Genomic DNA, 15,510 nt, shown 5'->3' on the forward strand with positions numbered 1-15,510 from the left:
TCTGTATAATGTAAACTTTGTACTTTCTTATCAACATTATCCCATGTTCCCCTCCCCCTATCCCTGAGAAATGGCCTTTCTATTGGCTGTTTCTATGAGATAAACCCATTCAGATTGCCCATATAAGTGAGTTCATTCAGTGTTTGTCTTTCTGTGTGTCTTACTCCCTACAGCATACATTAATATATTGTATTCTCTAGGTTCATCCATATTGTCTAAAATGACAGGACTTCCTTTTTAAGGCTGAATAATATTCTATTTGAGAGAGGGGGGAATGTGTGTATATGCATATACATATATCCATATGTATATGTGTTTATATATGTGTATGTATACACACACACACAATTTTCCAATCCATATCAATTAAAACCAAACCACTGTGAGATATCACCTAGTACCTGTTAGGAAGGCTACCATGAAAAAGAGAATATTAACAAATACTGGTGAGACTCTGGAGAAAAGGGAATTCCTATACACTACACTGTTTCATATGAAATTTTTTATATGTGTGAAAAATGTTATTGACATTTTGATAGTGATTTCATTGACTCTATTGATGTCTTTGTGTAGTATGGTCATTTTCACAGTATTATCCCAATTTATAAATTCAGATGTTTTTTCATGTATTTGTGTCTTTTTCAATTTCTTTTATCAAAGTTTTGTGCCTGCAGTTCATAAATAGATCACATTCTTGATTAAATTTATTTTGAAGAATTGTAAAGGTGTTTTTATGCTATTGTAGATGGGATTTAAAGTTTTTTTCTCAGTTGCTAGCATTTGGAAACAAGGAACTTTTGCGTGTTCATGTTAGTGTTCTGCAGTTTCACTAAATTTATTTATTTGGCCATTTCTGGTGTATATACATATTAAAAAGTTAGCACCTCTTCAAGTCCTTACAAACTCTTCAATAGGGAAAGCCCTTCACTAGTCAACCTATACAGAGATTATAGGAAGACCAACTGGCAAAACTTATGGGCGGGCTTGTGACTGAAGCCCTTAGGTGGGCTAGTCTGGTGCCTGGGTCAGCACACAGGCAATCAGACCTGGAGCTTGAATGTACAGATGCTGATCTCCTGCCAGGGTCCACTTGGGTGAACCTGGTAACTTGATCCATGGGGACAGGCCTAAACCTTGAGCCCATGGGAATGAGCCTAGAGCCTGGGCTCAGGTGTTTGGCATGTAGGCTTTAGTACACATGGAATCTGGGTTCACAGGAATGAACCCCCCACCACCACCACCAATTAACACTGTACTCAATAGCCTGCATATTCTTAGCCTTAACTTAATCTTCTAGCTGTTTGCCTTTTTCCTCATCAAGCCCCATATGATAATCATATTGACTCTTTATTCAATCAGTGATTGAATCAGTATTTATGGACCAACCATCATATGCTAGGCATTGTCAATGCTGAATGAGAGATGCAAAATGACCACCCTTATAGAACTTGCATTCCACAGGAGAAAGGGGTTACAAAAACAAATACTGAAATAATATAATTGGCAGGTATCCTTCAAAAACAAGGTGGGGAAGGGCAAAACTCAAATCATAAGGCTATTTTTGTAGTCCATGAAACTAAGACTCTTTGGTCAGGTAGATCTGAGCTGAGACCTGAAAGGTGAGCAACCAGAACAGCATGTGAAGAACTAGCATTCCAGGAGAAGTAGGTAGATAGAAGATGAGGTCAGGGAAGGAAACAGGATTAAAACCAGGGAGGAAACTTAGAATTTAGTGTAATTGTAATGGGAAGCTATTGGAGGTTTGGAGCAAGTAGAGGATATAGCCTAATTTCCATTTTTAAAAGATGTCCCTAGTTGCTATGTGCAGAATGGATCTTAAAGAGTGTTAGTGGTGGAGGGGACTACACATTCCTCACATTATGCATTTGCATGGAGCAAAAGCAATTACCACTTCTCAACAGAAAGAAGCAGGAAAGTTCTCTCTACAGCATATCCTTTATTATTCCTATCCATTGATGATTTCAACAATAGGAGGGTTCCAGAATAAATAGGAAACAAAGAAGAGGGACAACCCTTTTTCAAAGTTTTGATGAGAAAAAAAAAGACCCAAAGAACAAGACTGAGTAACCAAAAATATTGTTTAAAAGGAGTTTTTTTTATTTTTTGGTTGGAAAAGATATTGATGATTGGGGAATCTACTATGTGTCCATGTGATATTCCCCAAAACAAACAAAAAACAAAAACCAACCAAACAAAAAAAGATCTTAGTCTATAAGGACAAGAATCTGCTCAGAGCCTCAGAGAATGAACTGAGTGAGGGTATGAGGACCTGACCATGTTTACGATTCTGAAAACATCTAAGGCCCATGTTCAGATACTGAAATGGGTCCTGAGAACTACTCTCGATGAGATTTAAGTTCTCAACAAGGCATAAGCTTGTCTGGATGCTGCTTAAGGCCCACTCTAAAGTTAACAGTGTTCTGAGAAATGCTCTCTTTCCAACAAGGTGGCTTTGCAGAGCATACAGTCCTCAATGTTTGCAACTGGCAATCCTTCCTGGGAGCACTGCAGGTCATATGCTTTACGCATGGAGTCCAGCTAGAAGACACACACTGATGTCTCCTACTTCACAGATGTTCCCCAGAGACTTGGTGGCCAGCTGGCCACTCCAGGCACTGGGGCCCATGATCCCACCAGTTGTGATGCACCACCTCCATCCCAGTCCATCAACCTGCCTCAGGGCATAGCTTAACTCCTGGATCCCGCAATTCATCTGTCACAGTTGAGCTCCAATGCGTCTGCATTTTCCTGCCGCCTTTGTGCCAAAATAAAATCAGTCAAATAAAACACAATCATGCAGCATCAGGCCACAGGCTGTTTGTCTCAGCCTAACTGACTCTGACAGCTCAGGGAGGAGAGCAGCAGAGCTAGTTCATCTGAGAAGCAGGGATGGCTCAGGTTCCAGAAACAGAAGTGGACGCTACTCCACCCTAGCAGCATCTAAGATCCCTATGGCCTACATTCAGGAAAGGGGGACTTGGGCGCTTCTCAGGCTTCCTCCTGGGCATCTCCTCCCAGCTGGCTCGCATGCCTCTAGCTAAGGCAGTGAGCAGTGCCTGCCTATGATCTGCCATAAATCCTCCCCACCAAGGTCCAAGGTCTGCGCACCAATCCATGCCTGAGGTACTTGCTTGGTACTCCTGGCTACCACACCCAAAGTACACCTTGCATTTTTTGTGACATGGTCATCAAAAACAAAAACAAAACCCTTTGAATGTACCTTAAAGCACAAGACAAAGAATGTCACTTGCTGTTGTTTTATTCTGCAAAACACTGCTGTAAATACAATGTTGGTTATATCTCCATTTTTTGTAGTTAGATTTCTATGAGAACCATTTCCATATATTCCCAGACTTTTGAGCTCATATTGAGGGCAGGGTAGGAGAAGAAGGCTGATGTAATAGAAAAAATATTTGGATTTCGGAGTGAGACACCCCAGGTTACAGTCCAGCAGAGCCACCTTATTTTCCAATGCTATTATTCACTGAAATGAGGACATGGATGCCTAAGGAGCATCGTGTAGTAAGAAAAGGCATTGGCTTTGGAATCAGACACACTTTGTTTTCAAACCCAGCTCTGCACTTTAGAGATCAAATGTAAAATACTGTATGTAGAATGCTTAATGTTGCACCTGCCACAGTGAGGCCTTCACTGGCCCCAGACCCTGCAGAGCTCCCCCTTGATTGAAATCACTCTCTATTCCCCACTTCTGGATGGCACACTCCACTGCTTTTTATGCAAATTAATTGGCACTTCTTTTCAGTACCATTTGGTGACTCTGCCTGCTCCTCCCAAGCACAAGATTTTGGATTTGCTGAGGGTTAGTACCAGAACCCTACCCCTTTCCTCTTCCTTGGGAAACTCAGTATTCTCACTTTTGTCTCTCTAATCTATACCATTCCTGGAACACTGAAATTTCTTGGAAAATAAATACCTCCTTGAGACCCTAATTAAATTCCTCAAAAAATTAGTACTCTTGTTTCTCTCAGGCAAAGCATTTCTTCATTTCTATACATTTCATCTGAGTTAATGGGAACACTCTTAGGTTGCTGACCAGAAATTTGACAGACTTTCTTGGTTCTACCTTCTCTGTCTTCTACTTTTCTAATCCATTATTGAGTGCTGTGGTTCTATTTCCAAAAATATTTAGAACCTCTACTTGTCACTGTGACCCCTGCCACAACCATCATAGCATTCAAAGTCTTCATCACCTCTCCTTCTGATGACTGTAGTAGTTTCCTGATTCCAGCTTCCAAACTTGTTCTGTAAAAAAGTATATTTTTTAAAAACTCATAATCCAGATTATGTCACACAGGTGCTTACATTTCCTCTGGTAACTTCTCATTTTACATAGAACTGACTTCAAAATATTTTCCAAGACTTGAATGTTCTTTATCATCTGGTCTTTGCCTAACTCTTCAAGTTCATACCATGCCACTCCCCCAGTCTTTGGTTATGCCCCAGATATATTGGTCCTCTTTCCAATCTCAAGATCCTTACAGGTACAATCCAACTGGCTTAGCACTTTCTGCTATTCCTGCTTTTAGGACCTTTATCTCATACATGACTTAGATGTAGGTCCAAGGGAAACTGAAGTAAGAGATTCACTGAATTAAGAATTGTCCTTACTCTGTCAAGCTGACATCTTTGACCAAGAATCAAGTTCTTGGAATAGTTACTTTTCTTTACAGTACCCCAAGTTTTTATATAAATAGATGTTTATAATCTCCTTGCCCTTCCAATAGTTCAAAACTGTCAATAGAGCTAAAACCCAGTGGTGAAAACAAATCTAGGCATATGATGCAGTATCCTCTATATACCAGTATGGTTATCTCTGAATTCTCTTGCAATTTGGGATTAGTAATACTGGAAGTTGGCTAGCTAGCAGATTTGAAATGATGGACCATTTTTGATGAATTCCATTCTGCTATGGAAGAATTTCTTGGTATGTTCGTCAAGAACCTCCAATATTTTATATATATATATTTTTTTCATTCAATGCTCTATCTATACACCTGCACTTTGTTCTACATAAATGACACATTGCTTGATAAATTTACATCTAACAGCTCTGTGTTCATTCCCTTTTCATGATGCATCCCCAGCCCATGCAGAAACCGCATTCTTCTTTAGGGTCTAGACTGATGCTAGTTCATAAAATCCTTTAATCTAGGTATTCATTCTAAAAGCAGCTGAGTGTTCTCTGAGCATGGTACTTATCTCCCTCTAATAATCCTTACTATAGCCTATCATGGACTGAGCATCAGTTGTGTGCCTACCATGCATAGCACTAAGCAATTTATAAGCCCTATCTAACATAGCAACTATGAGAAAAGTACTACCAACATTCTGAATTTGCTCAAGAGGAAACTGAGGCCCAGAGAATGAAGTGGCATGTTCACTGTCACAACTCAACCTGCATCTGTCTTACTTTGTCATGCATTGTCTTAGTGGTTACACTCTTTTGCCTCATTTTAAAACATGTCTATCTCCCTATGTTCCTTCAGATTCATCTTCATATATCCTAGGCCTCCACAGCCTATGGAACCCTGACATTTCTCAGGCTATACACTTTTAATGGAGTAGTTTCCTTTTCTACTTCTGTAAAGTCTTTTAAAATGGTGGGGGGTGGGTAATGATCCTTTAACATTATGATATAATGAGAAAGAGTTGGGAAAGTGATATGTAAAATGTTCCCAACACCAATCAGCTTAAGTTCTTATCCACACCCTTGGCCTAGGAGGGCCACACCAAGACAAGTCAGCCTGCCCTTTGGAGCCCATTCATTAGGGTAGGGAAGGGAAGTGTTTATGTGGCCTCGGCTCAGGGATGATATAATGATTGCCTTTCCTCCCAGCAGGTCTCACCCCCGTCTCAGGAAGACGTCAGGGGTCAGCACAAGGACAAACTCTGGTTTGATGAGTCACTCTGGGGGAAGGCCAATCATAGCATAAAGGTTTGCTCCAGGGGATTGGTGGAAGGAAATGGTACCTTTCCCTTTGAGGACTGAAGTTGAATCTAAGCTCAGTCTGATGGCATGGAAAACCACCTGGCCTGTCTGGCTGGAGATCCAGGAAAGGGAGCAACAAGGGTCCCCAAAGAGGAAGACTCATAGACTAGTTTCTACCAAGGTCCTTAGGAAATCTTCACTGCCAAGTCTCGGAGGAGTTCAGGTAAGACAGGTGTCAGGAATAGGGGCCTGTTTAATTTTTTTCCATTTGTAAGTTTAATTCCCCTAAAGCAGACAGAAGTGGTGGGAAAATGTACTTTCAAGGAGGCAGCAGAGATGAAGCCAACAAGCTTGGAGTCTCTCCAATCAAGTACATCTGCTATGGCACCCTTGGATGGCCATTGGCTCGTATGGTAAAACACTAGAGCCTACATGTATTACTGCCTCTTCTTCCTCTTATACCACCATCGTTACCATCATCCTCAGAACCATCATTGCCACCAATACCACCTACAACCATCCCCATTACCACCGTCACTACCACTAGCTATCCTTCAGTGTTATCAAGTTATTTGGCAGGTACTCTTCTAGACATTTTATGTTTACTCTCTGTTTGATTTATATAACAGAAACTATTATCTTTAATAATGAGGAAACCAATGTTTAGAAAGGTCACACAAACTGACCAAAGTATACATCTCATAAGGGGCAGAATCTAACACTGAGGCTGTGCTCTCAGTTACTATGCCACATGAAATATTGTCTTGGGGGCAGAATAAAAAGCTTATATTAACAAACAACAAATGATAAAGGAAATATCCGTCTCGTTCAACATCTCTCTCATTCCCCCTAACTATTCTTCTCCTGCTCAATCAAGCATTCAGTGACTCCAGAGCAATCTAGATAACCAATCTTCTTCCATCTTTGGGACTGACACTCCGTTTGCCTAAATCTACCAACCAGGAGGTGGTTGACATGCTTCTTCTGTTCTAAATTGCTACAGCCATCCTTGTTTTCTCCGCAGGTCACTGTGACCTCTGCTTGAAAATGCAGGCAAAAATGATCCCTTTCACTAAAGCTCTCAGTCCCCATCATCTATTACTACTGGAAAGGTGGGCCAAATTTTTCACAGTTGAAGACTGAACCAAAACCAAAGGCATCTGTCATTCTCATCATAATGGCACTGAGAGAGCCCACAGCAGTGAACTGAACTCAGGAAACACAATCATGAGGGGATGCTCCATTCTCTCCAGAATCCAAAAGCACATGATCTCTCATCAGAAGGTTCTGGGGTAAGGAAATATTCATGATTCTGGAAGCCTAAAATATAATTATTGATTATGAACTGCAAAGAGTTAATGTTGATGCAGACCCTGACAGGGAGAAAAACAGGCTCTTGAAGTTTCCTGAAGTCTTTTCCTTTCCCTTGCCAGCAGCTGAGAAGAGGATCAGCCAGGTAGCAGTCTTCTACTTCTGGCTTGGAAAATTTTCCAGTGGGCTTTTCAAGCATGAACACCTTGGAATGAGGCTGATCCCAGTAAAAGCCCTAAATGTCAGAAAAGTTGAACATAAATCTTGCATAGGGTGGGGATTCCTTGACAGTCAGATATTTTTTTTCACTTGGGTTACAAGAGAGAATGTGAAAGTCTAGTCTGATTTTATGAGCTATGATCACAGTATTCCTCTTTCTGGAACAAATGTGCCATTGCAGAACAGTTCTGTTATTTAAGCTTCTGGCAACTGCATTTACTAGAGGCCATGTCTGTGGTTTTGTACTCTGCTCCCACAGTTGGGTGCCAGTTCAGTGGGCACTCCCAGAAGTTGGTAGACAAGGTTTGTCTGTTCCAGAACTGAGGTGGAGCCACATCAACTGCTTATACTTATGGTAAAATATATGGGAAATTATGTCATACTTCACATTAGAAAATCCATTCAGAGCATTTGCATGTTGAAACTTAAAAACAGAGGATGTATGTCCTGAGAGGTTCTACTCTTAATTTCTAGAAGGTCCATTTAATACTATCTGAAATCATTGCAGCCAACATTTAATAAGGCCTTACTCTGTACTAAGCAATTTGCATTGCAAACCTCATTTAACCATCATGACAAGCCAGTGAGACAAGTGGACATAATGCCCCCAAATTACAAGTAAAAATGACATAGAGAGGTTCAAAAACTTCGAAGTTCATATTGACTATGTCTCAGAATGAAGATCTGAAGTTAGGTTGTTGGATCCCAGTGCCCAGGCTATTAACTTCTATGTGATGCCACCGACATAGATCAAATACGAAACTCAGAGAATCCTATTTGAATTGTTGCTTCCTATACCCTAACCCTGATTATTCTCAAAGATACACAAGAAGGTTGATTCTTGGAATAATTTCAGCATAGTTACTGGGGTCAATGACCCAAACCACCAAAGGCATGCTGCTTTTGATTCCAAATGTGCATGGGAAAGGTCTTCACCTCTTGCAGCTCGTGAGCTGGAGAGATACCTAATTAATAAACCTATATCATTAGAAAGAAATACAGATTTAAGTCAGGAACACCAAGTCCTGACTGCCTTGGCATTCTCTCTCACTTTCAGTTAGTCAGGACAACGAAACCATTAGGGGGAGAGTCAGAGAGCACATTATGAAGACAGTTCTCCATCAAACACTAGGCCCTCTGTTGTCAGAGCCAAGGATAGAGTGACAAGAGTGCTTCACAAAGGAAGGAAACAGGATGAGCCACATGGGATCATCCAGGAGCTGGGAAAGCTTTTTCAAGACTGGATTAAGAGATAGACCCACAGATGTCCACACTTTTTAAGTTCCAAAAAAAACATAGAGAACTAATCATTCTGAGAAATGACTATAGATAAATTGCTGATTCCAGAATAAAAATTAAAATAATATGAATCTGATTTTATGAGATACTACATCAATTCTGATCACCTCTTTTTCTCTTCTTTACTTGAATATTGATCCAAGAAATTCATGATTTTCTGATTCTTCCATTTCATCAACTATATTTATGCAATTTCAAAAGGATTAGTATTCACCTGTAACACCTTTACTACTTTCACCTGAATTCAGTAGGGAGCAGACTTCACATGCACTTAGTGTAGCATCAATCTAAAAGCTTTACTGAGTATTCTTTTTTATTGCTGTTGCTCTGGGAATTGATCCCAGGGGTGCTCTACCCCTGAGCTACATTCCCCAGCCCTTTTAATTTTTAAAAATTTTATTTTGAGGTTGCATCTTGCTAAGTTACTGAGGATCTTGCTAAATACTAAGGCTGGCCTCAAACTTGCAACCCTCTTGCCTCAGCCTCAGGAGTTGCTGGGATTACACATGTACACAACTGCACCCAGCTTCATTATGTTTTCAAACAATAAGCACCTCTATGCTCATTCTTTGTTAATGGCATACATGTACTTACACACATCTCCCTTGATGTGTGATACAAATAGTATATGTTCTACATGGAACATTGAATATTGCCTTCCATAAGAGAAAAGTGGATGAAATTCTATAGGAAGAAGGTAGCTGAGGTGGTTTTTTCTATACCCTGGCAACGAATAAAAACCTATCCAATGGTTTGCAGTGGAATGCAATGGGGGAAATCCCATGGTACACAATGGGAAATCTTCCTCTGTGGCAGATCTAGTGATTTTTCTCTCATTTATAACAAGTACATTTCATAACTTCCAAGAACTTCTCTAAAAGGAAACTAGGAAGCAAGAAAGCAAAGCGGTAAGAAGAAGAACATTTCCAAGGGATTAGACAACAATTAGACAACAATTAGAACCAGTTTTGATTTACTTAGCCAACCAAATAGGCTTTTTCTCTATGATGACTTTTGAATGCATATTTTTTACTATAATAGTTCTTAATGTTGCTTTAGATCATGCCACTTTCCAGAGCATGATCTTATCATTCTGTATGTCTTGCTGCTCCTCTATAGTCTTCTTTCCCTGATTGGGAGTGAGGACTTCAGAGTAAAAGCAATCCTTCTATCAAAAAATATCCCTCCTTGACTCTCTTCAGAGCCACCCTACATGGTAGAAGCCAGTGTATCAACTTCCACATAGAGAAGGATGCCACTGTATGTAGGATCTGCAAAAAAGATCCAGATTTATCTCCCAGTCAACTGTTTTAATTGGCCTGCAACTATTATGTCTAGAAAGGATCCAGCAATATTTTCTTTCATAGCAAAGCAAGGGGCCACCTGTATCTCCCAGCTCAGTCAATAAAAGAAGCCATTCACAGTCAATAAAGTGGCACTTGTAGGTAAATGGATGGTGTTGGAGAAGATAACACTAAGTTAGCCAATCCCAAATATCTATTTCTTCAAGCTCCATAAACATGTGCCTGTTGTCTTAAGAGAGGAAGAGGTGGGTTCAATTTGAAACTAAAATCTCTGTAAATCATTGCATGTCCAAGATTTAATTTCTTCTTATATATAGAAATAAAATACAAATATGAAAGAGAGGAATTTGTCCCATATTTCAATGGGAATGGGAGAAGCTTTATTTAGTATATTGGAAAGTGTAGAGATCAAGGCTATATTCTATAGTGGTGGTAGATATGGTTTCAAAGTGGCAAGGTTGTGAATGATGGGTCAAAAGAAGTGGTTAATTGTGGGTGCCCCATTGTTTCTGAGAACATGGGAGAATATGTTATGACTCTATGAGAGTGTGGGGACAGTTACAGGGTGCTTTAAAGAAAGTTAACTCTACAGTTTAGCTATTGTGAATTGTGCTGCTATAAACATTCATGTGTCTGTGTCCCTGTAGTATGCTGATTTTAAGTCCTTTGAGTATAGACTGAGGAGAGGGATAGCTGGGTCAAATGGTGGTTCCATTCCCAGATTTCCAAGGAATCTCCATACTGCTTTCCATATTGGCTGCACCAATTTGCAGTCCCACCAGCAGTGTATGAGTTGTACCCACATTCTCTACAACACTTATTGTTGTTGTCTTCATAATAGCTGCCATTCTGACTGGAGTAAGATGATATAGAGTAGTTTTGATTTGCATTTCTCTAATTGCTAGAGATGATGAACATTTTATCATATATTTGTTGATTGATTGTATATCCTCTTCTGAGAAGTGTCTGTTCAGGTCCTTGGCCCATTTATTGATTGGGTTATTTGGGGGTTTTTGGTGCTTAGCTTTTTGAGTTCTTTATATGCCCTAGAGATTAGAGCTCTATCTGATAAGTGAGGGGTAAAGATTTGCTCCCAGGATGTAGGCTCTTTGTTCACCTCACAAATTGTTTCTTTTGCTGAGAAGAAGCATTTTAGTTTGAATCCATCCCATTTATTGATTCGTGGTTTTAATTCTTGTGCTATACGAGTCTTATTAAGGAAGCTGGGGCCTAATCCCACATGATGAAGATTAGGGCCTACTTTTTCTTCTATTAGACACACAGTCTCTAGTTTAATTCTGAAGTCTTTGATCCACTTTGAGTTTTGTGTATGGTGAGAGATAGGGATTTAATTTCATTTTGTTGCAAATGGATTTTCAATTTTCCCAGCACCATTTGTTGAAGAGGCTATTTTTCTCCCAATGCATATTTTTGTACCTTTGTCTAACATAATTGTAATTTTGTGGGTTAGTCTCTGTGTCTTCTATTCTGTACCATTGGTCTACCAGTCTGTTTTGGTGCCAATACCATGCTGTTTTTGTTACTATTGCTATTACTAGTATAGTTTAAGGTCTGGTATAGTGATGCCACTTCTTCACTCTTCCTGCTAAGGATTGCTTTAGCTACTCTGCGTCTCTTATTTTTCCAGGTGAATTTCATGATTGCTTTTGTTATTTCTATGAGGAATGCCATTGGGATTTTGATTGGAATTGCATTAAATCTGTATAGGGCTTTTGGTAGTATGATCATTTTGATAATATTAATTCTGCCTATTTAAGAGCAAGGTAGATCTTTCCATCTTCTAAGGTCTTCTTTGATTTCTTCCTTTAGGGTTCTGTAGTTTTCATTGTATAGATCTTTCACCTCTTTCGTTAAGTTGATTCCCAAGTATTTTATTTTTTAGGTTATTGTAAATAGTGTAGTTTTCCTCATTTCCTTCTCAGAGGATTTGTCACTGATACACAGAAATGCCTTTGATTTATGGGCCAACACACATAAATCATAAATTGTATATCCTGCTACTTTGGAGAATTAGTTCACTAGTTCTAGAAGTTTTCTGGTGGAGTTTTTGGGTCTTTTAGAATCATCATCAGCAAATAGTGCTAATTTAAGTTCTTCTTTTCCTATACATATTACTTTAATTTCTTTCATCTGTCTAATTGCTCTAACCAGTGTTCCAAGAACTAGGTTGAATAGAAGTGATGAAATAGGGCATCCCTATCTTGTTCCAGTTTTTAGAGGGCCAACCTAGATTCCCTTCAGTAGATGAATGGATAAAAAATGTGGTATATATACACAATGAAATTTTACTCAGTAATAAAAGAGAATAAAATCATGGCATTTGTAGGTAAATGGATGGCGTTGAAGAAGATAATGCTAATTGAAGTTAGGCAATCCCAAAAAACAAATTCCAAATGTTTTCTCTGATATAAGGAGGTTGATTCATAGTGAGGTAGGGAGGGGGAGCATAGGAGGAATAGACAAACTCTAGATAGGGCAGAGGGTTGGGAGGAAGAGGGAGGAGTCAGGGTAAGGTTAGCAAGGATAGTGGAATGTGATAGACATCATTATCCAAAGTACATGTATGAAGATACAAATTGGGTGTCAACATACTTTATATACAACCAGAGATATGAAAAATTGTGCTGTATATGTGTAATAAGAACTGTAATGCATTCCGCTGTCATTTAATTTTTTTAAAAAATCAATAAAAAATGTGCTTGGAACTATACAAAGCACATTAGATAACAGCTTAAAAAAAGAAAAGAAAGCTGACTATCTTATAGAGTAGATGAAGTAGGGAAGAGACAAAGAAGAGGTTGTTTTGTTATACTTTGGGATTTCAGTTTTATATGCTACATTGCTGTGAAGTACAAATATTTGTATAACTTTATTTAATAATTATTCTGTATAGTTTCTATAATAGTAATAATAATAATAATTATTATTAATTAATAATATTAATAGTTATTATTATTATTCTGTATAGTTTCTAAGAAACAAGCCTTGCAGGCCATTCTTTATCACCTTACAGAAAACAGTTGGATAAAAGATCTTCCATGGTTTTTTCATAGTCCAGTCTCTTTGAAGCTAGATAGAGACTCTAACCAGCTAACTCTGGACTCTCACAATAGAACTTCTCCCTATCAGTTGTACCTCTCTTGTCATGAATCATTGGTTCTTTACAAGATACTGAACTGTAAACCATTAGAGGTAGAAAATACACAAGAGATTCTCTGGCCCAATGATTTAAAAACTGTTTTTAATAGTTTTTATTTCAAATGAAAGTTTACTCAGATCTCCAAACTATTAAGTAAATGTAGCAGCTAGGATTCAATGTGGGAGTTGATCATAACTTATTATTTCTCTTAACTAATAAATGAAGATACATAGTAGAATTTAAGAGAAAATTATCATGTTGTAGTCCCTCATGAAACAATACATTTAGGAATTTGTGAGCGAGAAAAGATCAAAATATATTATACACATATATAGATATGACACATTGTTTTAGTCAGCTTTTTTGCTGCTGTGACTAAAGGACCAAACCAGAACAATTGTAAAGGAAGAAAAGTTTATTTGAGGGCTTATGGTTTCAGAGGTCTCAATTGGTAGACAGCAGGCTCCTTTCTTCAGGGCTCAAGGTGAGGTAGAATATCATGGCAGAATAGTGTGGCAGAAAGACGAGGCTCATGTCATGATAAGAAAGCAGAGAGAGAGACTTGCAAGATATCACTTGCAAGATACAAATATATACCCCAAAGCTACGCCCCCCAATGCCCCACCTCTTCCAGCCATACCCTACCTTGCCTTCTATCATCAATGAATCCCATCAGGTGATTAACTCACTGATTGGATTAAGGCTCTCACAACCTAATCATTTTCCCTCAAAAACCTCTCAAGTTGTCTCTCATGTGAGTTTTTGGAAGATGCTTTACCTCCAAATCATAACACACATTGAAACCCACTGTTGTGTATAATAAAAAGCTCTAAAGCTAAAATAATCATCATTAGATGCAAAATCATATGATGTTAAGTTGATGGGGAACTTTATCATGGAGGGATCAGGCTGTTATCAATTGAGCCCACTGATAAACAGCATTAGTGTAAGTAGATCAATCAGCTATGTTGTGACTTCAGAGACACAACAGGGAGCACATAGGATGACCTATGAAATAGTCTTCACAAGAAAAATAAAAATTGAGCCCAAATTTAATCAGTCTTTTTGACCTAAATATCAGTTTCCAAGAAATATGAACTAACAAATACCATGAGGAATAAATCAGTTAAATTCAGAATGTGAGAAAGTCTATAAGACAAATATCCCCAAATTTCTCTATTTGATCAAAGACATATGCAGTGGATTATATGACCAATCATTCACTACTTCTCTCCACAAGAGGATCATGTATTCATGCCTACTGCCTTTGGTGGGTTGTACTGTCATGGAGTCACTTTTGTTACTTCCGTTGTGAGGTCATCTGCTACTAAAACAGGTGAGTTTAATATGGAGTTTAAAAAAAAAAGTATTCACAAAAAGAAATGAAATTAAATTTAAAAGATAAACCTTGAAGACATTTTGTGGACCATGATTGGACCTCACTTGGCACAACTCAAATTATAAAATGTCACTTTTGAAACAACTGAAATAATTTGAATAATGTTGGTGTATTATGAAATTTTAAGGGGTTAATTTTATTTTTTATGAAAATCCTTGTGTATGCATGTATTTCAGAATTAGAGATGTACATTGAGGTATTCATGGGACAAATGACAAAATGTCTGGATTTGCTTTTGAACATTTCAAAAACAAAAAAATAAAAGGATGGAAAAAAATTCTCAAAATATTGATAATTATTAAAGCTGGGTAACAAGCACAAGGAGGTTAAATATCCCATTACCTCTAATTTTATATATGTTTTTAAATGTTTTCTAATCAATTTTCAAATCATAGCAAATAAAAATTCTTAAAAAATAATGGCAGAAAAGGATGGGAATCAGCAGCAGGCAAGAAAATTCTGAAATTTCGGGAATACGAAAAGTTGTTGAGCGAACGGTGAGTTAGAATGTAAGCTTGAGAAAGCCTCATTCTCAAGTGTGTGTGGTGGGAGGTTTGTCCTTGAAAAGGTGTTGATCTGCCCAAGAGAACACAGCACAGAGCTGACAATGAGAGCATAAGTGAAAGTCTACCCAACAGTTGACTTTACATTTACACACCTACACACAGAGTGAGCTCTACTACAGTGTTTACCTTCCAGGTGACAAACACTGGACTTCTTTTCTGTTTTTTTAAAAAAAAAACTAAACAAAACTTGTCTAGGCAAAGCTAGGACAGTAAACACAGGCACTGGTGTCCAAGGGCAAAGCACCCCAGAATGCAGTCTCTAGAGTCTTCTGGAATAATGG

This window comes from Spermophilus citellus, assembly GCF_964194105.1.
Source record: "Spermophilus citellus genome assembly, chromosome: 3".
Classification (NCBI taxonomy): domain Eukaryota; kingdom Metazoa; phylum Chordata; class Mammalia; order Rodentia; family Sciuridae; genus Spermophilus; species Spermophilus citellus.